Source organism: Ambystoma mexicanum, chromosome 12 (genome assembly GCF_040938575.1).
Source record: "Ambystoma mexicanum isolate Mex_15411 chromosome 12, UKY_AmexF1_1, whole genome shotgun sequence".
Taxonomy (NCBI): Eukaryota; Metazoa; Chordata; class Amphibia; order Caudata; family Ambystomatidae; genus Ambystoma; species Ambystoma mexicanum.
This window is the reverse complement of record NC_090936.1, coordinates 1,016,605,648-1,016,630,774: the sequence shown is the minus strand read 5'-3', so window position 1 is coordinate 1,016,630,774 and position 25,127 is coordinate 1,016,605,648. Positions and strand designations below refer to the sequence as shown.

The 25,127-nt window shown below is 46.1% G+C and overlaps 1 long non-coding RNA gene across 1 annotated transcript in view; it reads left to right on the top strand.

The window, feature by feature from the left end:
• The window catches only part of LOC138514217 (uncharacterized), a 349,307-nt gene extending 338,513 nt beyond the window's left edge, over positions 1–10,794 (top strand). Inside the window, exon 5 of the long non-coding RNA XR_011281896.1 lies at positions 206–10,794. This is a non-coding gene — a long non-coding RNA (uncharacterized lncRNA). The remainder of the gene's footprint in view (positions 1–205) is intronic.
• The last annotated feature ends 14,333 nt before the right edge of the window (positions 10,795–25,127 follow it).

Genomic DNA, 25,127 nt, shown 5'->3' with positions numbered 1-25,127 from the left:
AGTGTATTTGGCATTGTCACAAAGATTGTGAAAATATAGTGCTGAACCCATTGTGGGAGGTGCAATGAATCTACTTCTCACGGACAGGACGCAAAAACAACCAAAACATCCAAGAAATAATCTGGTTCCTCCTTGCCCAGTTTAGGGTAAAATCCTGTATCAAAGATGGTGCTCAATGTTGAATAAAAATGGTTTGTATTTTTAGGGTCCATATTGGCAGACTGCCATAACGTCCATGAACAGGAGCAGTGCTGAGATGGATCGCCACGAGAAGCTGCCCTGAGAGCGTGACTCAAGATCATTGATTGGGTTACCCTACACCTCAATCAAGACTCTTCTCCCTGATGAGGCCAACAACAAACAAACCTGTAATTGGAATACCCAAAGGCAAGCACAGCCTTAGAAGAAACTGAGCGAAGTGGTGCCATGCAGATATGTAGGTTTTAAATTATCAAGAGACAGAGAAATTATGAATTAGGCTGAAATAAAATATCTAGGTTTCTGTTGGATGCTCCCAACCAATATTAGCACCCTGCGGGTGGGAGATGGCCAGTCAGGAGGCTAGAAAACACAGACTGATACACCCGATGCAGCCCACGTTCCACGCTGCCTGATGGCCCACTCCACAGCCCGCCATCTTCCCCCACCCTCAATTCCCTTTTTTTTCTTTTTTATCCAAACCTCCCTCCCCGACCCCATTTACTTGATTGCGGCGGTGACACCTCCAGCCACCACAGCTCCCTTGTCTCTTCCTTTTCCAGCCGCCATGGTAATGGATGAAGGGCTGTGTATGGTGCCCCGCCTTCTACTACACTGACAGCCATATTGGCAAAGCATTTTCGTTCATTGAACGGGATGCGCAGCGTACTGTTCAATGAATGAAAGAGCTTTTTTTAACACCCAGGGTCACCGCTTTGGTAACTCGGGATGCTAATGGTGTTCTTAACCCATTCCACAGGCCATACCTGGTGTAACGTGCTGGTGCACTTGTTAACCGCCCTCACTTCAAACTTGAGCAGAACCACCTTTGGTTCTGGAAGCAACTCAAGACCTTCCTTTTCACTCCGCTTTCTCTCTTCCTCTCCCTTGCTGATGCACCTGACTGCTCCGCGCACTGGGCACCTGGTCACCCTGTGAACTCAGGCCCAGGCTGCTGCATGTCCAGCTGCCCTTGCACTGACTGCGGGCTCCCCAGTACTTAAGGGTCTGTATCTGCAACCCTACAGTCCCTTCCCTCTGCACTTATGAGCCACCCACTGGCTGAACTTGTGAGTTAACTGCACTTCCCCCTTTCCCTACCCCCTAGCACTTCTCCCCTGCACTTGCAAGATCTGAATGGCACAAGGTCTAGTAAGATCATTATTTTGTCCTCCCTTGTCTTGTCACGCCTAGAAACACTTGTGTACAGGTGCATTATAAATGCCACATCATATCATATCATATCACATATCACTTCGCTCGGGCCATTAACTTGGGCTGCCGGGCCATTACCCCTGTTGTGGCCCATGGAGCGGGTTAAGAACGACATAGTATAAGTAAGATAATGATAGTAACAATGCTTTCACATAACTCTACTGGAGCGGGTCACCGACATTCCAATACCACAGCACCATGTTGCGCATTGGAACTGTGCAGAGGTTCCTTTTAAGGTAGCAAAATTAACTTGTGATGAGAATTGTAGGTTGTGGTGAAAATTGAGCTTGACAAAAGATATTATTTTAGATCACCAAATTGTATATATAACCTTTTATAACTTCTAGTGAGGGATTTATTTTTGTACAGGAAAATGTTTTTTGAAGCAAAATATACGATTATTATTTTTATAAGTATACCAAAAGAGCAAACCATTTTTTATATGAGGGACATCGTTTTTTTGTTAGATGCCGCTTTTCTCTTGAACCGGCATGGATGCTTACCCTTTCCAATTCGAACGCCAGGGTCCACACGTTACAGTCGACACTAGTAGATAAATGGATCACAAATAAGCCATAGCCCCAACAGTGATAAAAAGTTGTCATACCTTTACAATTGAGCTTACGTTCTTACATGATCAAGTATTTTTGAGCAACAATAAAGCGTATGGCCGTGGGAAATGGATAAATAAGGAGAACGTGTGGCTGGAAATCTGTACAGGCTATGGCTCCCGGGTATGTGTGTTCAGGCTATGGCTCCCGGGTACGTCTGTACAGACTATGTCTCCCAGGTATGTCTGTACAGGCTATGGCTCCCAGGCATGTCTGTACAGGCTATGGCTCCGGGGCATGTATGTCAGGCTAGGGCTCCCGGGTAAGTCTGTACAGGCTAGGGCTCCCGTGTATGTCTGTACAGGCTAGGGCTCCCGGGCATGTCTGTACAGGCTATGGCTCCCGGTTATGTCTGTACAGGCTAGGGCTCCCGGGTATGTCTGTACAGGCTAGGGCTCCCAGGGATGTCTGTACAGGCTATGGCTCCCGGGAATGCCAGGTCAGGGATCGTACAATTTAGCAGTTGCTAGAGTGCGTAAGAGGATAGATCCAACCATGATGAGGTACTGAGCCAAGCCCGTGGGATCCGCAAACTATAGTGCAGACACTGGTGGTGCGCAAGCTGAGAACACATTTTATTTTAAAGGAGAACACGTTTGCAGTTGGGAGTGGTGTCTGTTTGGAGTATGGAAACATTTGCACCCCTTCTATTCTGTGACTGGATTGACCCATTGGGAAGCGTTACTAGAATTAGGTGTAGTAGCTTTTAGAAATGGAAAATGCACAAAGGTTCTCTTGGCTGAAGTACATCAAGACTGATCGGGACATGTTGGGCATGTCCAACATGGATGACTAAGTCCCAAAGGACCTCCTCAGGGCTCTCTAGTATATCCTTGAATATTTTGTATACACAAGGAAAGCATACATTGATAGTGCTGTCTCGTGCAAGCAGAGATGCCCTATGTTCACCCACTTCCTACCTGCATCCCTTTCCAGATTTTTGGAATAAAAAACCGGCACTGGGCGTGAACATCAAAGTAGGACTAGAATGTGGCCGTGGCTGCCGGGACTATAACATCAATATTGGGAATAGGAGTGGTGAGCGGGGGAGGGGGAGAATTCCTGAGATTGCCTGGATATAAGCTGTACAGATGTAGGTATAACTTTAAGCATACTAAACACTGAAGAGTGTTTGCTCCGATTGATATTCTATGACTGGCTGTGTAACTATTCCCCCAATCGGTCTCTGTGGCACTATCAGTTAATGCATATGGCTGGTAATGGGAAGGTCCCTTGTGTGAAGTGGCTGTGATCCGCTCTCAGGCGATACTGTAAAATCACCTGACTATATAAACATGTACTTGCTTTATATATATATATATATGATATGTACTTGTTGGTAAGCGCCCACTGATTGAAGTATGAAGATCTATGATCCCTCCCTGCAACTGCAGAGGGTATAGAGTAAGTGGTCACCCGACCCCCTAGTCAAACCGGACAACGTTTTAAAATACAAATAACTCTTCAGAGAGAGGGTTCAATTCTGAAACATTCCCTGCAAAACCGGGATATTTGGTACTTTGGATGGTTGCTATTATAGGGTTAGAGTATTGTTATGTCTTGCCTTCTCTCCTGTCCATGTGCTGCCAGCTGTGTGCCTTGGAAGGCCTGTGGAATGCCTGCCTCTGTTGGGTCAGTGTTTGTGTTTGAGTGTTCCCCGAGTGTCCTTTGAAAGGGAGCTGCTTGACTGAGAGGGTGCCAGTGGATGTCTCTCTATATCTCCTACTTAATGTATCTCCCTGATACCTCCAATCCTGTCTACATGTTTCTTAAGTAAAGAAGCTACTTACCCAGGCATGGTCTCTCTTTGTCTTGAGTGAAGAACCCATCTTTTCAAGTATCTTGCTAGACCACTGAACAGTTTGTATCAATTAGTCCATGGTACTCCATTCTACAAATATGTTCCTAGGATCGGCACTAGCCCACTTGCTTGCAGGCCCATTTGTTGATGGCCCATTTACTCAAGTTTTGTTTACACAGTTCTTACGTTTAGGTATATATTAAGGTGGGTTGGGCATGGTGGGTTCTGGGGGTCTCCTCCGTTTTTTTCAGTGAAATGTGTACAAAAAAATATAGAAAATAATTTGAGCAAATGGGCCTCAAACAAATGATCTCGTAGAACCCTAGTGCCACGTCGGAAGGGTACTGGTTTAGGTCTGGATATGTCATTAGGCCTGTCTCCTGGTTCTGTGTTATCTTCGATTATAACTGTGACAATGGGCCTAATTCACAGAGCACTTTCCAATGGAAATACGCCTTTATAAAAACTCTTCTGAGAATATATACCACACTTACATCTTTTAACTTGTATACCAGCGTGGCCGTTGATCTCCGCCCTCATCTAGGAATACATCCTTATGGTCAATACCTGGTGGCCTCATTGATACCTGATTGGCTGTGGTGGTGCACGTACTACTCAGTACGCTGCCATGTGCTTACCAGCATTGTTTCCCCTGAGTATCAAGTGAGGGAGTTCCTCTAGCCTGCACTGTATATTTTTACTGAACTGTTGCCAATGACTCCTGTGGTGGCGGTGTACTGTGACTCTCCTGCTGCAGTAAATGGACAATGCAGTGGCAAGAAGGTCAGCCATTTTGTGAGCGGAGCAGGTTGCTGCCAGTGTAGTGTCACAGATTGACCTGGTCAGTAACTGCCTATGAGGACTGCTGTGTCTGGAGACTACGGGTTAAGCCTGTTGAAGTGCTGAGTGGTAAACTGATGAGCAAAGCAGTGTTCGGTGACGCGCAGGCTGGGTGCACTAATAACAGACTTCTAGATAGTTGTGATTGTCCCTTGAATGCAACAGTGGAAAACGCCATTAAGGTAGATGAGGGTATACTGTTTGCTATGAAGTGTATGTGGTGTAAGGGAGGATTGGTCCAAAAGACCCCCCCTCCCCTGCATCCTCTCCCCCGGTGAGGTCCATGGCTCGTCAGGGGTCCCCCCTACCACCAGGGCCCAGGTGGTGGATGGGCCACTGGCTGAAGACATTGACCAAACCTGCTGAATTTAGCTAGGCCTCGGAAACCATTTTGTCTAATATAGATGGTTTGAGCCCTGTGCACCGCAGTGTGGCCCCCACCCTTGGAGAGTTTCAATTATCCCTGTGGCCACAGCTCTCTGGCAGATCCGCTTAGAGCCCGTTCCCACGAACAGACGGACATGAGCTAGTGTTAGATACCAACACTGTAACATTTCACCTTCCGCAGTGTATCGCTGTTTCCAGCATGACCCGGCCAGCAGGGCCTGGGTGGAAAAGAACTGTACAAAGGTCCCCTGACAAAAGCAGAGTCCCCAAATACTAATGAGCAAACCACCTGTGATGGAACCGTGCTCTCCACAACCTCTCTGACTAAAAAACCTGTAAAATGTATAAACAATGCAGAGTGGGTGCTCATATGACATTAGGGATGAAGCACCCACATCCCTGTAGCTATGCGCAAATGGTACAAGCGTCCCAGGGGTTTTTCATGTTATGTGTGCTATCGAGAAGACTGCACCCCGCGGTCCCGCGCCAAAACTGAACTAATGCTGCTAGAGTGCAAAGGAAGACAAATGCAACCATATTGAGGGCTCATGTAAGGGGTGCACGAAAATGCACCATATGTGTGTCCAAGCCCACTATGTGCCACTGCCGCCAGTCTCATTGGCGGGTTGTTCCTGCGTGCTCCACCAACCTTACTACTACCTCACTTACCGCGCATGTATAACCATATTATAACAAAATGTTGTAGTCGTTAAAAACGTAGTGTACAAGTAATGTGCTCAAATTGGCCATATGGATGGCACTAGCAATGTCAAAACGTGAGCCTTGGAAAGACTCAATGAGTATTGTATATTATATGAATGTTATTGTCTCGTCCACCTAAAATCTGCAACACACGAAGAAAATACCTTTGTGAGCACATGCAAGGCCATTCCCCCTTCCTCCCAGTGAAGCCTGCCAGACGAAAAAGCAGAGGCCTGTGCCACACTGCTCCACATCCCCCAACTCGGCTGGAGCCGCTTCAAGCATTCACATTCCCCCCCGCAGTACCCAAGGCCACGACCTGCCACCTGAAATTATTTGCAAGCCAGCGGTAAACCCCGGCCTTAAAACACAGATCCCAAGGCGCCCTTTCTTAGGCTCCACGACCCACCGGCTCACCTTAGGTTAATGGCCCCTGTAAAATTAGGACACCCAATATTATGGCAACATTACAGAACACATCCATAATGACTTCTAACAAGGCATGATAACACGGACCGCCTGTCCCAGGCCCCGAGACCCAACCTCGCGACCTATGATACCCGGTCAACAGGACGATGGTAACCATGTATTGATGAATCGCCAACAGACCCCACTCTAGGTGCATTACTCCTGTGTTGCATTAACCTGTAGAATAACCTATTAGAAGATTTACCAGGGAAGATAATATTGCAAGGTTGAATGACTGCGGTGTGCGTGGCCCTAGGGCAGAAAGTCAGGAAAGACATTAATCTCTGACACTGGTCACAGTTGGCACAACAACACCGTCCGGATGAGCCAGGCTGACCTGCCAGGCCCAGCCCAACCCACGAGGGCAACCAGTGACGTCCTCCAGCCGCGGCAAACCACATCGCAGCAGCACCTATAGCTAGTCGTCGCCACCCAATCCCCACGAACTTGTGCCCCCTATAGTATGTAGGTTCTTATGACGTTTTTTGTAAAAATATACGCCTGTCTTTGCTATTGTCAGACAGAGCGCTCTCAGAGTTTGCAGAGTTCTTTGCATGCCCTATCCTGATCGATAAACTCCCATTTACGCTCACCCGCACTTAGTCTTGGCCTTATTCCCATCTTGGGAGAGTCCATTATTGTCTCTCATTGGTGGGAGGATCGTGCTATCTGGGGGACGCTGGGTGCACTAATAACATACTTCTAGATAGTTGTGATTGTTGCTGGAATGCAACAGTGGAAAACACCATTAAGGTAGATGAGGGTATACTGTTTGCTATAAAGTGTATGTGGGAATGCAAGCACTGGAGGAACCTCCTGTCATTTATACTGAGTCCATTTGGTATCTTTCTTGCTGTTCTTGATAGAATGATCCTAGTCTCTTAGATGTTATGTCACACCGTTTATTTCAGCTAGTTGCTCCTGTTACGTGATGTTAGTGCATGTACGCGTGCGTACACGTGCACCCTTTATTCGGGTTCTTATGTAGGCACATGCTAGTTATGTCTTGTTACATTTATTTTTCATATTAAACAAGAGTGTAGGAGCCCCTCTAATGAGAACGAATATGGGTCAAATGCCCTGTTCTATGGAATTTCTTCCACTCAGGAGGGTCTACAACCACGTTTTAGCTCACTGCACCCTTCACAGAGGAGAAATATTAATTTGCATATCAGTCTTTGTCCCACCCACAAGGACAGTCCAGCACCGAAATGCTAGGCAATCCTCTGAATAAGAGTACCAACAGCAACCCCAGACATGTGTTTCGGCCTTGTTGGGCCTCCTCAGTGAAGCTGCGGTGAAGCTGAGCCTCTCTGAAGCACAGTGAGAAACTAGTCCACGTCTGGATTATCCTAGGTTTCTATTAGGGTGAAACCCCAAGTTTTCCAAATAAAACATGGAAGTGGGAGCCTCTCTACTGAGAACAAACATGGGTTAAATACCCTGTTCTATGTAATTCCTTCCTTTCAGGAGGGTGCTCAAACACGTTTTAGCTCACTGCACCGTTCACAGAGAAAGAATGTATATTTGCATATCAGTCTGGTCCCACCCACAAGGATAATCCAGCACGGAAATGCTCTGAATTCCTCCTCGGAAGAAGAGTACCAATATCAAGCCCAGATACATGTTTCAGACTTGTTGGGCCTCCTCAGTGAGGTGAAGCTGAGCCCCTCAGTAGCACAGCAACAGGGGTCGAAATTGGCATTTGTGTAGCAGGAGCTGAAATTAGCTCCTGGCGGGCTGGGATAATCTTCTGACCAGGAGCTATTTGCTTGACCCAGGAGCTATTAAAATGAATCAGGCTATGCTGAATCTTTCTTAGTTCATCAGCTGACAATACGTTGAGGCGTTACATGAACACTCATTTGACTATATGATATTGGGGCCTATGCTCTGCACAGGAGCTTTACTCAAAAAATAAAACGATCCATTGTGGTGGGTACAGCGAGCACCTGATATGCAGTCTTGCACAACTTCAAAACATCATGGAGGAGACCAGACTGGTTCCTTGCATCAGGGTTGAAGACCTCCACAGGCACCCACTTCCAAGTTCTGGGTTCTGCTCTGTGGATAACACCTAGTCTAAGGCACCTGTTAAATACCAAAGGAAAAAATCAACAGCTCTACTGTGTGCTGTGGTAACCTGGGCTTCAGAAAGTCTGTCCACACTGCATTGTTGCACAGCCTGCGCATCCCCACAGGTCATGAGTACCAAGCAAAGACTCTATTTGAGGCTAGCTTTCTATAACAGAGGCAGTGCCCTCTGATATTCTGCATGGGTAAAAGGCTGAATGTTGGAGTTTATTCTGTTGGCAGTGGTGAAGAATGCTGCCTTTTGTGTGACTGCACAAGGGACCAGTGATTAACAGTGTCTACGTGTGCCGTCTGTGTGACTGTTGGTGCTTTGTCACAAATGGATGATGCAGTTACACATGCACACACTTGCTTCAAACTAGGATCGCAAGTGCTCGCTCTATTATTCTATCATACCAACTGTGAGGGACTATAGAAGTAAGAGGATAATCTGGACCCCACACTCACTACATAATTGACATGCATATGGACTATTGAATTGCAGTAAACCGATAAAAACCTTACAGAATGTCTTAATAAAATGGGTGACGTGGTCCATTGTGAAGCACTTTATGTTACAGTGTGTTTGTAAGTTCCTTAGACACAAGCAGATTACAGTGAATGAGAAATGGCCTTTGTTTTAGTCAGTACAGTTTCCTAACAAACCCTGGATGTCCATGATGTGTTGAAATTGTGCCAGTATGCATACTGGGTGCTATACCGTGGGCTGCACCACCACAATGGGCCTTTCATTATTTGGTTTCAAAAAAGTCCCATAGTCCTTATTGCATTTTTCTCATGCGAGGTACACTTACCCTGTGAAGCTTGCTGCAGTGGCAGCTTCGGCATAGCCCACACCATTACAAAGTTAACAGGCGTTCCAGATGTTCAAGCATGCTGCAGGGATTGACAGACACTTAGCACCAGGGGTGGACTGGGAACTAAAAGGGGCCCTGGAAATAATTACTGGGGACCAAAAGGGGCCCTGGAAATAATGTTCAAAGTGGTTCCATTTGACACATTTTCAGCAAGCCCAATGTTTTTCCTATGAGAACATTTGGAAATACCACACAAAAGGGGCCCAGGGTGCAGAGGCCCACCGGGAAATCTCCAGAGTTCCCTATAGGCCAGTCCACCCCTGCCTAGCACCTTTTTGAATGATTTCCACATGGAGAGCTGCCAAAGTGGGACGTGAGGCAAACAAAGAGCTTTGCACCAGTAAGGGAAGCCAGACCAATGGCAGACCGTCACCAGCCACAGAGGCACACCACCCAAAGCAGAGAGAGAGAGAGTGGAAGCAGACAAGGACCCGTGCGGGGTCTGAGAAGCCAAGGGAGCTGTCCTAAAGCGGGTGAGCCCACAGTGGAAGGTCAGGGCCCCGTGAGGGGGCTGGAGAAGGAATTCCCTAACTGGAATGGGAGGCAAATTTCCTACAGCTTACATCACAAACTGATTTACATAATCAAAGCATTTGTGGAGATTCAAATACACCAGTGATAAGAAAAACCTGGGTAAGACCATACCCCCTTGTACTGAATAATAAAGAGGGAATTGTAACATAAAGTCCTGACAGGAGAGTATACCAGGTGAAGAGCAGATCTGGGATCCGCACCCATTAAAAGTTGTGTGTTACAAAAAGTCGAGGAGAGTATACTATGCATTTGCAAGTTTCGAACCCACAACCACATTGTTTAAAGGAGCTGTACAAAAGAACCTGGCAGGGGCATATACCAGGTGTTTTGCAAGTCTGTGGCCCACATCCACTTTGTGACCCTGAAAAGAGAATCCCAAGGAAGACTCATGCCCTTAGGATTTTGAATTGCATTTGCGGAATTTTGAAAAGAGAATCCCAAGGAAGATTCATGCCCTTTGAATTTTGAATTGCATTGAAATGTAAAAAACCTCAGGAGGGAAGTCATTTCCCTTGGAGTGAATAGCAAAACCAAGCACCGGGTTATCCTCTCGGGCTACGAAGAACTTGGTTATTCGTTTCAACTTTTGTTTCGCTGGAGAGAAACCTGGGGAAGCGAGTCGTTCCCTGGAACTGTGAACATTATCCATTTGGAACTTTTGTTGGATTTATACCTTTTTGTTGAACTTGAACATTTGTTCACTTTCCAAGCCAAAGACCCTTAGCACCTAGACTTACCATTAGAATTATAGGGCTAGGATAGGATTTCAGACACAGGTCATTTTTGCTTTGAACATCTTGACACGGGACAGACCCTTTGTTTTTGTTTCAGGTTGGGAAATACCTCCTAGGTTTGGGTCAGTGAGGCATTTTCCAGCATACTTTATTATATAATAAACATTTATACCAATCACCATGAGTCTTCTGCGTCCGCTTCTCATTCCTTGTTCTTCACAACTACTACAATTTCCTGCTTTTTGCATTGAATGTTGCCAAATCTTTTCCTATTACTATTTTGTGTGACACACTTTAACTGATTCAGTCTGCAGTCACAATTATGCTCCTTTCGTTGGTTTGGCCGTGTCTTTTTCTTGTGTCATCGGCATGGTATTTGCAGCACTTGTAATTTGTTCAGATACTTCCCTTTGATGCCCGTCTTCTCGCATGTCCTTCAAATAATGCAGTCTTGCATCACGGTGAGACACAGACTCTGTATAAACAGATGATCAGCCCAACAAAACAGGATTGGGAGTACTGCATGCTCGCAGTGCACTTACAAATACTCCTGGCTGCAAAGTCTAATCACATGAAGACAAGCACTGTGGAAATGACCCACACCGACCAGTCAGTGCAGCTCTTTGCAAATGACGGCAGCCTCAACGCAACAGCCTAGCAGGCCTGTATGAATTCAGAATTTCAAGCAGCTTCCTTTAACCGTTTGCTGCCAGTCACGGCATATACACACCCTCCAGCCAGAGCTGCAAATTACTTCTTGCCCTCCAAACCAGTCCGGCACTGCCTCCTTGGCATAGTGTTCTGCCGCTGCCCAGTGGTGTAAATGAACACTAGAAACTACTCTTCAGGCACCAAATTCAGTGCTTCCAAAGTTTTGAAAGCAAAGCTGGCAGGTACTTACTCATATAAATCAAGCGCTAACAAAGACTCAGCACCCATTAATTTCAGCCCCTGCATTGAGCAAGGGATCCACGCCTGTATTACTCTGGGTTACTTAGGGTGAAACCGCAAGTTTTACAAATTAAACCAGAGTGTGGGAGGCCCTCTAATGAGAATGATCATGGGTCAAATACCATGTTCAATGGAATTTCCTCCACTCTGGAGGGTCTACAACCACGTTTTAGCTCACTGCACCCTTCACCGACAAGAAATGTTCATTTGCATATCTTTTTAAAAAAAATGTTTTATTGCAATTGGTTTGGTTAAACCTTTACAAAAGAACACGCAGAACAAATAAAAACATGAGTAAATCGGAACATGCAAACATACATTAATAAATAATAAGCATAGCTAATAAAATCGGAATTATTTACATTTGGTGGTAAGAAAAGAAGAAAACTTTAAGAAATTAGAACACTGAGACATATACAAAGAATATTAAGCAAAAACTCAATCTTTCAAATAAGATACATTAGCATCGCATGGATCATGAGCCATGGCCAAAGAATCAGTGAGCAAACACATTTTGATGCTTCGGCTCTACAGATTCAGACTTTTGATGAAACCCTAAAGGGCCAATCCCTCGTGAATATTATGAATGTAGAGGCAACGCTTCCATACCCACACTTCATTATAAATTATGCAATTCAAATTGATGGGTGTGTCTCGATTACCCTGGGTAACATAGGGTGAAACCGAAAGTCCCTAACCATTTCAAGAAAGGCCTGGTAGCCCCTCTACCGAGAACAAACATGGCCAAATAACCTGTTCTACAGGTAGGTTCCGGCTCAGGGGGATTACACCCATGTTTTAGCTCACTGTACCTTTCACAGAAATCAATTTTGTGATATTTTACAAATATTAATAACCTAACATAATATAACAAAACACATCAGTACAAACAGGTAAGATTGCATCAGACGCTCAAAGCCCCTACTGCAGCCATATAGATATGTGACCTAAAGGGCAATACGTTGAATCCTTACTCACCAACATTGACCACTTATCCTTCTGGGTCTAATCAAATCCATAAAACTGAAAACAGCAGTGTCTGTAAACTGCATCTGAACACTTTGAAGACTGAGCACTACACTAAGGAACTACTTGTATTACTCGGTTGTACCTATAAATAGGGCTACTTGGATTTATGGCAGCATATTTATTGGGATTATGGACATGTTTTATCAAAGACAAATAAAGTTCTACTTGATTAAACCAGATGTGCTTCTAGTTGCATAACAATATATTAGAAAGCACATTCTCTAGAAGTAAATATAAACATTTTACAATTGAACTTGTTTAACATAACCCCTTACCAGAAGCAGGCCTGGTTCATTCGTGCAGTGCAATCATCTCTTGTACATAGGCAGCCTCTACGACTCTTCCCTTTCTCAACTACCGGCACTCCGCCTCGCAACCACTGGCAATCTGATTCGTAACCACTGATAATTGAAGTGTCTGAGTCAAGTAAGTGAACAAGGAGCAGGCACCAGAATCACCCAGGTACGTGAAAAAAAAACAGGATGCTTTATTTCTTCCTTGTTAGATGTTACATAAGTCAGAGGTGGGAGAGTAGGTAGCTAGCATCCATCCTGGTTCCTGTCTCGACTCCGAGTCCTCTAACTGCCTTCCTTGGAACCCCATGGGTCCCCAGGTTTCAACATACCTCATCACATTCCATGAGGCCTAGCTCTGTGCACACTCATACACTTACTCATAGATACAACAATAATGTTGCAAATGACCTCCACGTCATCAGAGCCGATCCAAGATGTAACCCAACACAATGTACAACACTTTAAGCTAAGCAACTGCTAAAAAAATCCCCAAAAATATATATATTTCGAAAGTGAAACGTGAAGCAGTGCTTTTGTGGATGATGGGGTCTCCAAAGGTGTGTTTGGAGTTGGCGAGTGTAGTGTCAAAGAAGCGGGGTTTGCGGAGTGAGATCAAGGCTTTGGGTCAGGCGTATGTGAAGCAGTGATACACTCCTAAATAGAATACAATGCTCATAATATCTTTCAAAATATGTCTTTCTGTTGGAAATAAAAAGTATCTGTTACAGGGTAATCACAAATTCTTATTTCAGCTATGAAAATATTCCTGTAAACATATTCTGTTTTCAATTGCTTTTCTAAAATAAGCATTACACATTTCAAGCACTCATATTTTGAGTGGACTCAGAAAAGTGCAATTTTTTAAAAAACAACATTGTAACTAGGATTGTTTCAAATATTGACAATAGACCAATTGCCTTTCAACTCACTATTTCAAAGGGCCTTCGCCAAGACAAAGGACAGAACCAATTGTACACATTTTTGAAATTAACAAGCAAAGAGCTCCTTGAACAGCACACCAAGACCAGCTGAAAAACGACGATCATTTATGACTAATTGTTCCAGGCAGTTGGCAGTAAATCCTCCACTTTAACATCAAGAACAGGAATTACCACAGACTTATTTATTTGTTATTTTAGGCATTTATATAAGTGCACCAAGCCCGAGGGCAGCAGGGCGCTGGTTACAGGTAAACAGGAGAGAGGAGAAAAAGAGGGAACGGACACGAGGGGAGGGGTAAGAGAGTCTTAGTTGAAGAGGGAGGTTTTGAGCCTCTTTCTGCAGCCGTAGGATGGTTTGTCACAGAGGTGGCCAGTGAGCTCATTCCAGAGTGCAGGGGCACGGGCTGGGAAGCTGTCCCCCCCTTTTTGAGGGTGAATCTTTGGGTGAAGAGGCAGTGTTTGTAGGCCGTGCGTTGTGGCCGTGTTGTAGTGTGTCTTGAGATTTTTGTTGCCAGGTATGAGGGGGCATTGTTGGAAAGGCAGCAGTGTCTGATGGACACCTTATACATAATTAAAGCAAACAAACACAGGTTGTGGAAACTCAACATATTTTATAAGTTTGTCCCCTGCCTCTAAACATTTTGATCCTAAAGATGTTGTACTGCAACAAAAAGGGGGCAACCGCACAGCTACTATTAATTTAATTTATTTTGTGGTTTTATCTGACACAATTCTTGTGATGATGCCTCAAAATGCCCGCCAAGGTGAGAAGCAAGGAAGCAGATAACCAAGGAATTAATAGAAGGACAGGGTGACAGTTTAGAGGTTTCGATGAATTTGATAATGTTTAGTAGTGTCACGAAGAAGTTGAGGTTCCACAATTAGGCACCTCTGATGGCGAATTTGCTGCCTCCCATTGCATGGATTTGAAAGGAGGAGAATCCATCAGATTCTTTTTGGAAAAGCGAAGGAGTCTAGAAGGTTTGTGGTGAGAAATCTAGTTGGACAGTGCGTTGAAGCCCCCTACCTGGCTTTTGATGTAGAGGGTAGGATGGCCAAGGGGGGCAGATGCCATGACCCACTATGGGATATTGGCCTCAGGGATGGCAGTGGGAGGCTCATGTGACCTATCCCACCATATCTCAGCTGTCTGGCAGGAGCTCACCAGACAGGAAAGCAGCATACCCTGTTTCTTTAAAGGAGGCTTGAAGCATGGGTAATGTAGTCAGCTACAAGCACCCCTATTATTTATTTATTTATTTGTTGGTTATTTGTAAAGTGCCTATACAAAAAATGGTGTTTCAAGGCGCCACAAGAAGTCAAAAAAGGGGGGCACAGGGAAAAAAACAACAATTACGGTCCTACTAGGACTTGTGTCATTCGGATCGTGCAAGTGCAATAACAAAAAGTGCAGGGGGGAGGGAGTGAGGAGTGGGGTGGAGGTGTAGGTCAGTGTGGAAGGGATAGTGCAATGGTGGGAGGGAGGTGTGGGGCAAGAGGAGGTATACAAGTGCAGGAGGGGAGGAGGGGAAGAAGAGGCCCCCTGGGGATAGGCAAGTGCTAAGGGGAGGCCAAGGGGACATGTGCAAGGGGATGCAGGGGGTGCAGGGAGTGAGAACCACATGATAAGGGCGAGGACGGGGAGGACTAGGCTCGGTAGGGATGCACACCCCACCAGTTGTCAGGGGAAAGGGGCCCAGAAAGGCAAGTGCAGGTTGGGGATGGGGGTCAGGAAGACAGGGTGATGAGTTAGACTGGGCGAGGAGGGCCTGGTGCCCTAAGGAGCTCAGAAGGGACCAGGCTGCCAGTCAATGCAGCAGAGGGGGGCATTAGCAGGGGAGGGGGCGAGGGAAGGAATAAGTAAAAAGGAGGGTCTTGAGAAGCTTCTGGAACTTAAGGAGATCCTTCTTAAGACTGAGAGGGGCAGGGAGGCCATTCCAGAGGGAGGCTCCTGCCAAGGAGAGGGATCTACCCCAACGCTCTCTTACACAATAGTTACCAAAGGCAGCCACATAAATTAATCATGATAAGGGCGAGGACGGGGAGGACTAGGCTCGGTAGGGATGCACACCCCACCAGTTGTCAGGGGAAAGGGGCCCAGAAAGGCAAGTGCAGGTTGGGGATGGGGGTCAGGAAGACAGGGTGATGAGTTAGACTGGGCGAGGAGGGCCTGGTGCCCTAAGGAGCTCAGAAGGGACCAGGCTGCCAGTCAATGCAGCAGAGGGGGGCATTAGCAGGGGAGGGGGCGAGGGAAGGAATAAGTAAAAAGGAGGGTCTTGAGAAGCTTCTGGAACTTAAGGAGATCCTTCTTAAGACTGAGAGGGGCAGGGAGGCCATTCCAGAGGGAGGCTCCTGCCAAGGAGAGGGATCTACCCCAACGCTCTCTTACACAATAGTTACCAAAGGCAGCCACATAAATTAATCATGGGACCTCCACCTCCCATGAGTTAGTCTTGCATGGCATTTCTAAATCCGGATAGGGTTATATTGAGACCGCCTGAGAAGGAGGTATTGCCAAATCTTGACCACAAAGAAATAAATGTTGCAGGAATGACAGAACCTTGGTAAACAAACAACAACAAACCGCTACTGAAAATGTTACATTCACAGCCGACCAATACCTTACATGAACTGTGGATCCCTGCAGTAGTTGCCCCGTTCCCGGTATGTGTATGTTGGAGCCAGAAGATGGTGACTGCCTTTGATGAAGGCTTGGACCATCTCTCCACAAAGCAAGGGGCAGGGTAACCATAACAGTGGAAAACTTGCAAACAAACACTGTTTTACCAATCTGATACAAAGCTTAATACAGACCAATGTGAGTGGTCCCCTGGCTCAAGGCCAACCTGAAGTATAGCCTGAAAGCTTTGTGTCAACAGGGTGAGATTTTGGAAAGAGAGAATGAGCTTTGGAGATAGTTGGGTGCAGAAAGAGAACAACATTGAGACAAAGCAGGAGGAAAAAGGTTGGAAATAGGTGGCCAGAGGTAGGCAGAGAAGGTGTGAAGTAGGAAATAGAGAGAAGGTAGTGAGTAGAAACAGCACAAGGTGGTTGGTGGCAGAATAGAAAGTTAAATAAAGACAGAAAGGAAGAAGGTTAGTAGTGACATGAAGGTGACATGAAGGGGAGGAGGAGGAGTATATTCTGGAGTAGATTGACGCTAACATCAGTTCAGGAAGTGGTTGGAGATGGCATCAAGAAAGCAGAGAGGAAAATGGTCAGGAGGGAAATGTAGCCAACCCTAAGGGGTAGGAGGATGAGTCCATTATGTAGATCAATATAGAAGATGAGGAGTATATTCAGAAGGGCAGTTAAGGTGGCCCTGAAAGTGAGGAGGAGTGAACTATGGAGGAAGTCAGAGAAGAGGATAAAAGGGATGCAAGAGTAGGGACACCCTAAGGTTGATGAGGTGAATGAATGAGGGATAGAGACACAAGCTTCTGGTTAAGCAATGTGCAAGAGAAAGTGGGAGAAAAAGGAGAAGGGAAGATATAGGATTGTTGTTCAACAGGTGATCAGTGTAGATATTAGAAATCTGGTGGAATGTGTTATTGGTGGTTGACTTTGGTGATTGGTCTGGCTGCCAGATATTGATGGATTTGAGGTTTATGTATTAATGTGGAGTGTTTTCTCTGAGGTAGATCATTGCAGTACCCCAATGTGGGGGTAATGAGGGATTGAGCTACGAATGGTTTGAAAGGTAAATAAAGTGTTTATGTACTGGTACTGGTAATGGTACGACCCCGATCTAGCATCTCTAAAAATTCAAGTGCAGAGTTCCTGAATGGAAGTGGCAGACCTTGTATTTATCTTCTGACAAACTAGCCTTCTGCCTGCTACAAAGGCAATATTGTTTCTCTATCCAGTCCAAGAAGAGGGCCCACATCCAAGACCGTATCTATGCTGCCACTAGAAACATGGCTGAACTTTTCAAAATATACAAGGAACTCACCAATCCACTTGCAGTTTGCACCTCTCCCCTTCCTTCACAGGCTCTCTGCACTGCCGTGGCCTCCCACTTCACATCCAAAACTTAGGACATCCTGTCTTCACTCTCCTCCAACCCCATCCCCTCTCCCAAGCCTGTTCCACTACCTCCGACATCCTGTCCTCACTCTCCTCCAACCCCATCTCGTCTTCCACGCCTGCTCCACTGCCTCCCTGGCCCCCCCTTCTACCTCCCTCACTCTCCTCCTTCCTTCCCATAGTGCCAGGTGAGGTCTCTAAAGTGGTCCACTCTATGAAGGCCTCCTCCTAACAGGTGACCCCTGCTCCTCCAGAACCATTAAGGACAACATCTCCTCTCTCGCCCAGGCTCTTGCTGACTTCTGTAACCACTCCTTCACCACTGGCTCTTTCCCTCTATCCCTCAAGCACTCCCTTGTGACCCTCTCTTTAAAAATCCATCTTCTGAACCCTCCTGCCCGGCTAACTATCACCCTATATCTACTACCCCTTTCTGGGTAAACTCTTGGAGAAGTTGGTCCTCCCTCCACACTGATCTTGTTGACTGCCTTCATGACCATCAATCAGGGTTACGGGCATCCAGAGGAATGAAAACTGCTCTCCTCATCTTTGACTCCACCCTTTCCTTTGTCCGCCCACATCTCTGAGGTCTCTAAAAAGTCAAATTTCCTACTGCACCTCCTCAGAGGTACTCTGACTTTTCTCTCCTTCCCCCAGAAGCTCATGGTATCCCAAGCTCTGGTTCTCTCTAGCTTGGACTATTGTAACAGCCTCTTTCTACATCTACCTGCCTCTACTCTCTGCCCTCTGCAACTAATCCAGAACAGGACTGCAAGACTTGTCCTTGGCCTCAAGCCCTAGGATCATATCTCTCCAGCTCTGAAATCTCTCCATTGGCTCCCAGTGGATGCAAGGATTAAATTCAAAACCCTCTAGATTGTCCACAAGGCTTTCTGGGGACTGGGTCCAAAATACCTTCAGCTATCCCTCCACAAATACCTCCCCTCTCAAGCTCTTCGCTCCTCTACCTCCAATCCCTCAGGGTCAGTCGTTTTTCAAAGAAATGATCTGGGGGTAGATATCTGTCTTCGGCTGGGGCCTCTCTCTGGAACAGCATCCCTGCCACTCTTAAACTTGAGGAGAACCATCTCCGGTTCCGGAAGCACCTCAAGATCTTCCTCTTTTCTTCTGCCTTCGCTCCCTCTCTCCCCTGCTGATCTGTTCTCTCTTGGCACGGTGCACCTGGCCACCCTCTGTCCTCCGGGCCCAGGTACCTGCTCACCCTGCCACCCTCCCGCACTGCCTCCGGGCCACCCCTTGCACTGGGGTCTGTATCTGTACATATACAGCCCCCGCCCCTTTTTCTTCCTGCACTTATCAGACCTACCCTGTCTGCTGCCTTAAACCTAGCACTTGCAAATTGATGGCTCACTACCACTGTTTGGTGTTTTTAATATTTATTTATAGTTATTTATCTGTTTCTCCTCTGCTTCGCACTTTTCACTTTTCCCCCCTTCCATGCACTTTTCCCCTCCCCCTCTCCTATGCATTTGTGCGTTCTCAATGTCACTGGGCCTAGTAAGATTGCTGTTTTATTCTCCCCTGTTCCTCTCCCTTGCCTTGTCGCGCTCTGAAACACTTGTGTACGAGCGCGATAGAAACAAAATATCAATATCAATCCTGAACACCCGTGAAACCATGCTCGCAAATCTCGACTCCAACTCTTCTACTGTTCTCATTCTCCTCGATCTTTTCTCTGCCTTTGAAACGGTCAACCATTCTATCCTCATAAAATGTCTCTGTGACACCCTCGGCATCACTGACCGGGTACTGGATTGGCTAACCTCTTTCCTTACTAACCACCCTTCCCAGCTGCCACTGGGTCCTTTCTCTTCCACGACCACCATCTCCACCTGTGTTGTCCCCCAGGGCTCTATCCTACACCCATGGCTCTTCAATATCTTTCTCACCCCTCTTGCTCACCTGATCTCCATTCTCTCCCCATTTCCAGTGTTATGCCAATGACACACATCTTTCCTTCAAACTTCCCTCTACCTCCCCCTTATCCTCCTCTCTCATCCCCGACTGTCTGTCCCCCATTCAGGCATGGTGTGCAGCAATTATCTCTGTCTCAATGCCAGTTAGACGGAGAGCCTCCTCATTGGGACACCTGTGCTCTCTTATCCGCCTACCCTCTGGCCACGCTCTCTGGGTCCTCTACCTTCACCATCCTGTGAGGCCAAAAACCTCAGGGTCATCTTCGACTCTGCTCTCGAAGTCACCCCTCACATCAAGGACCTTACCAAGAAGTCCCACTTCCAACTCCACCTCCTCAGAGGCATTCTTCCTTTTCTCACCGTCCCCCAGAAGCTCAATGTCTCCAGAGCACTGGTCCTCGCTAGGATGGACTACTGAAACAACCTCTTTCTCAACCTCCCTCTTTCCTCCCTTCGCCCCCTGCAGCTAATACAGAATAGGGCTGCAAGACTTATCCTTGGCCTCAAGCCCAGGGACTGTATCTCTCCAGCCCTAAAATCTCTCCACTGTCTCCCGGTGTCTACAAGGATAAAATTCAAGACCCTCTGCATCATCCACAATGCCTTCTGGGGCCTGGCACCACGCTATCTCCAACTGTCCCATACTAAATGCTCCCTGCTAGAAGCGGACGCTCCTCTAACTCCAACTCTCTGACTGTGAAATGCTTCTCCAAGCAGAGAGTGAGGGGCAGGTATCTCTCCTCGGCTGGTGCCTCCCTTTGGAACAGCCTCCCTGCCCCCTCATACTTGAGCCAGACCTCCTTAAATTCTGGAAACTGCTCACAACTCTGCTGTTCTCTACCTCTTTCCCTTCCCTTCTAATCACCCCACTGCCGCTGTGACCGGGTGGAGTAAGTGGGGTGAGTCACTGTACTAGCACTTAGCCTGAGGTTCTCCTCTTTGGCTCCTCTTAACACTTCCCTACCGGGCTCTCTCCAGCACTTGTCCACACCTCTGCTCCCCCTTTCTTGCCCATCCCCTGCACTTCTCCTCAAATGCACTTGCGCGTCTGAATGCCACAAGGCCTAGTAGGAACACAACTGTATACTTACTGTTTTTGCCATTGTTATTAATTTCCCTGTTCCCTTCCCTTTTAGCCTTGTGGCGCTTTTAAACACAATTCTGTTGTAAAAAGCACCTTACAAATGCTCAAGAATTTTGTTTTAAATACATTGAGGGGCAGTTTCAAGAAGAACTAGCCATAGGAGAAAAAGGAGTTGATGACAGCCTTGAAAGAGAGTGAACAGCCATGTGTCACTGCAAAGCGTTTCACTTGTGTGCCTTTAAAAATGCCATGACCCTAGATGGCAGAGTTTTGAGAGGAGGACCTGAAGTTGAGAAAAGTGACAGGGGATCTGAGGGTTCTGAATTGTTTAAAGACAACATATTATTGTTCACCCAAGTCTGGGTGTGGTTCAGGATTGAAAAAATATGGTCAAGGTGGGTGAGAAATTACATGGGGTTACAAAGCATAATTGAGTTAACTGTCATCAACTTAATGTCATAACTAATTCCATTAGAGTTGAGCAGGGCTCCCAGAGAGTGCACATAGATGTTGAAGAGTGTAGGAGAAAGGCTTATGGAAATTGGACGAAGAATACATTGGTGGGTGCAGCATTTTGGCCTTAAAAGACATTGGAGTATTCCCTGGTGAAAAAGGATTCAAACCACAAGCTGAGAGTGAAATATGACCCACTGATGTGAAACAATTTAGTATGTGGGGTTGCAGGGTGTCGAAAGCTGCAGAGGGCTCGAGCAAGACTACACAACCACTAGTGTTAATGATTTGACACATATAGGGCCTCATTACACGGACGGCGGTGGACCAAGGTGCTATTAGCACCTTGGTCCATGCCGGTAAAATACCGGCACTGCCTTGGTGGAAAGGGGAACTGCCGCCCTATTCCAAGGTTGGTGGGGCGGTAATTCCCCCTTCCCCCATTGCCCTTCCCCATTCCCATTTTTGCCCCATAGGGCATAATGGGAATGGGGAAGGTGCTAATTACGGCACCGCAAATTGTGGTACCGTAATTAGCTCCCTGGTCCCTTTGCGGGTTGGTTTTTAACACCTGCAAAAAGTAGGCGTTAAAGTCTCCAACCCGCAAAGGGACCTCGTAGTAAGGCGGTAAGGGTTAACGGTCACTGGTACCATTAACGGTGACCGTTAACCCTTACCGCCGTCCGTGTAATGAGGCCCATAGTCCACTACTGCCACCATGGCCAATTCAGTGACTTGTTTTGATACATATTGCAATTACTTTGGATTACACCCATGATGGGTCACAAGGTGTGACTGGAATTAGTAAAAGGCAACACATTTATCAAATTTCACCAGGTTTGCTGGTACTTTTCCTCCAAGAGTAATTTTCGTGAGTCTGGGTTTAATCCAGTCTTGTTCCAGTTAATATGGGAAGGTGACATAGGTGAGCAGAGATCATAAGGGTAACAAATTGTTGGAGGGAAGGTTGAGCTAATCTCTTTGAAGAAATACAGAGAACAGCTGTTTGATGGGAAGCCAGACGGCTTGGTGTAGCTGGTTGTAGATTGAATATATTCAGAGATGGTAAGTTGAAAGAAGAAAGCAGGGAAAGGAGGGAGTGGCAGTATTGTCAGTGATTTTAACAATTATTGTAAGGGGAACATCTTGCAATTTTTTGGAAGGGAGGGGCCATTAGAAGATGACATTGTGGGCCTTTGATGATGCCTGCTATTTTGCTAACTCTTTTGGGTGTGTTGTCTGTTTCGAAGAGTTTAGTGAGACAGCGTTCCTTGCCAAGCACTGATGTTGGGCATGTGTGAGATCTTCTTTATTCAGCAGCAATTTGGATTTCGGTATTAACTTTCTTTTCTTTGATGATATGGTTTCAAATTAAGAAGCTTGTTAGAGGACCAAAGTCTTCGGGATTCGGGTTTTAGGCATGATTTTCTTTCTGCATCCATGTAATCTAAAATGTCTCAGATGGCAATTAAAAGATGTGAAGGGTTGTTTTTCTGATGTAAGGGCAGAATTTCAACTTTTGAGGCATTGTTCAATGTTAGAGAGTATATTTTAGATATGCATCGCACTAAAGTTACGAACTCGTTATGGAGTCCATAATGTTTTAAATACTCTTCAACATTTTTAAAATAAAATTATTTTTGGAGGACACATTCACAGACTCTTATGGAATCAAATCGATGGGTTCTTTGTACAATGCTACAGCAATTATCATGTATCATTATGCGTCCATGTTTTTGCTGCACCTATACCAGCTTATGTTGATTGCTTGTATGTAAGTCAATCTCTTATGGTGTGGGGGACCAGCAATATGGGATTTGTGTTTACATATGTTGCAGGGCCCGATATGTCAATATTTCATCATTACCATTCAATAAACTCTGGCCTGAATCCTTGGATATGAGTAGAACATATTGACTATATGTTTTTAATTGGTTTCAGGATTTGTATTTTATGATGGATTGGAATTGGGCTAAGAATGCATGTCATCTATTGTTTTTGATACCCTGAAAAGCTGGAGGGGCTGGTCAGACTGCTTCTTTCTGAGAAAAAGAATCATGTGTGGTATTGTCCCACTCTACCTAGCAAGGTGATGAGAATGAGGTCTGTGTCTTATCTTCTTTACTGAAGAAGAACAGTAGAGCCTTGTACTGTTACTGTATATTGTCTTTATTGTTATATACAAACAAAGAGGTCCATCTGATGCGACCCTTGACTGAGGACCGTCACAGAAAACTTTTTCTACCCTCTGCTGGCAAACCTATTACAAAATGGCCAACTCTGTGCAGAACTATTACTGTGGCATTAAGCACCCATTCCAAGGGCTCGAACGGATGGGAACTGCCTGGCACCCCGAGTGATAGGGCCGAGCGAAGTGAGGGCCCATAACAAGGGCACCAGGACGTTATCACCATTTTCCAGCCCTTGGAATGGGTGCTTAATGCCATTAGCACCCGTCCCAAGGACTGGGACGGGGCTAATTAAAAGTATTTTCATTCCGTGAAGGAAGGAAAATACTATAAAAAATGGCCACCATGGAAAGGGAAGGTGTGGCTCCGTACAGAGCCCCTCTTCCCTTTCCATGGCACCCTTCGGGAGCTGGGAGGAAGGAGCGGCTGCGGCGGCGGCACTCGCCACTGACAAAATCAGGTAAGTGGGTGGGTGGGAATAATTTTTAAAAAAGAAATAAAAAGAAAAGGGACAGAAGGTGGTGGGAAGATAACAGTGGGGGGAACCAGGGGTCAGATCGCATGGAACGCGGGCTGAGATTGCCAGCTTCAGCCTGCGTTCCTAGCCACCTGATTGGCTGGCTCCCCCCATCAGGGTGCTAATTGTGTAGAAATACTCTTGCCAGCAATACCAGCCAGACAGTCTTTTCCTCTCTCTATCTCTCTCTTCCTCACCTTCACCAAGAAAGATGACCGCAAAGGGCACAAATTAAAGCTGGACACTTAATTATAAAAGAGCTTGATGTGCTCTGTTTTGGCAACACACACTTACTTCAGGCACACTCGATAGAGGTGGCAGGCAGGCGGACCCATACACAGCACACACTGTACTGGAGGTACTGGCCAGTGGTTACAGGTTTTAGACTATCCAACAAAACGCAGGAGCAGTATTCCCTCCGTGAAAGGTGAGAAATGCCTGACAGTGGGCACAGGGGAATATAGGCAGCTTACTTGTGCTCGGCACCAGCCTCAAGGGGGATAAGGCTGTTTCTTCTTTCTTTATGTGTACCCTCTGGACAGGACTATGGTGGCTTTCTCCAACAGCTCTCTGGACTGGGCAGTGCTTTCCCACCTTTACCTTTCTTTATTTCTTCTTGTCAATATGCAGAATTGCTGAATAGAGACAGAATGGTCGCCCTTACTTCACAGCCACGCAGGAGCTGGTCACAGAACAAGCCTAAAGCAGGGCTCCTCTTGAGCTGACATGAACGCTTGGAGCAGCAGTCCTCTTAATGCCCTGATCACCTTTGCTTTCCCCTCAAAAAAGCACAGGCTTTTTGTTATCAAGACACACAGAGGGCTGCACCACTCCCCGCTGTTGCAAGAGTGGTGATAACTGTGTGATACATCAGAAACCTACCAGTGTCTCCTTGTTGGGACATACCAATGTCAGCCATTTCAGGAACAGTCAGGTAAGTGCAAGTGAGTTGACAAAATGGTGTTTTCTTTACAAGATTTTCTTTCAGGAACACAGTACATGGTACGTAATAGCAGTGCACATGTAATGTATTACAGTTAGAATCGCTGAATTATGAAACATCTGTATCTAAAACTCCATAACTGCATTAGTAGTTTGCCTGGGACCTTTCTCCTCTATCTGGAACTTGGGGTCCTTCAAGGAACATGCATCGTCCCCTTTCTTTTTAAAATATATGTCAAATCTATTAATGACCTGTTGCTTACGCATAATTTTTCTTTTCAAAACTATGCAGATGACACTCGGTTTCCATGGGGAGGCCAT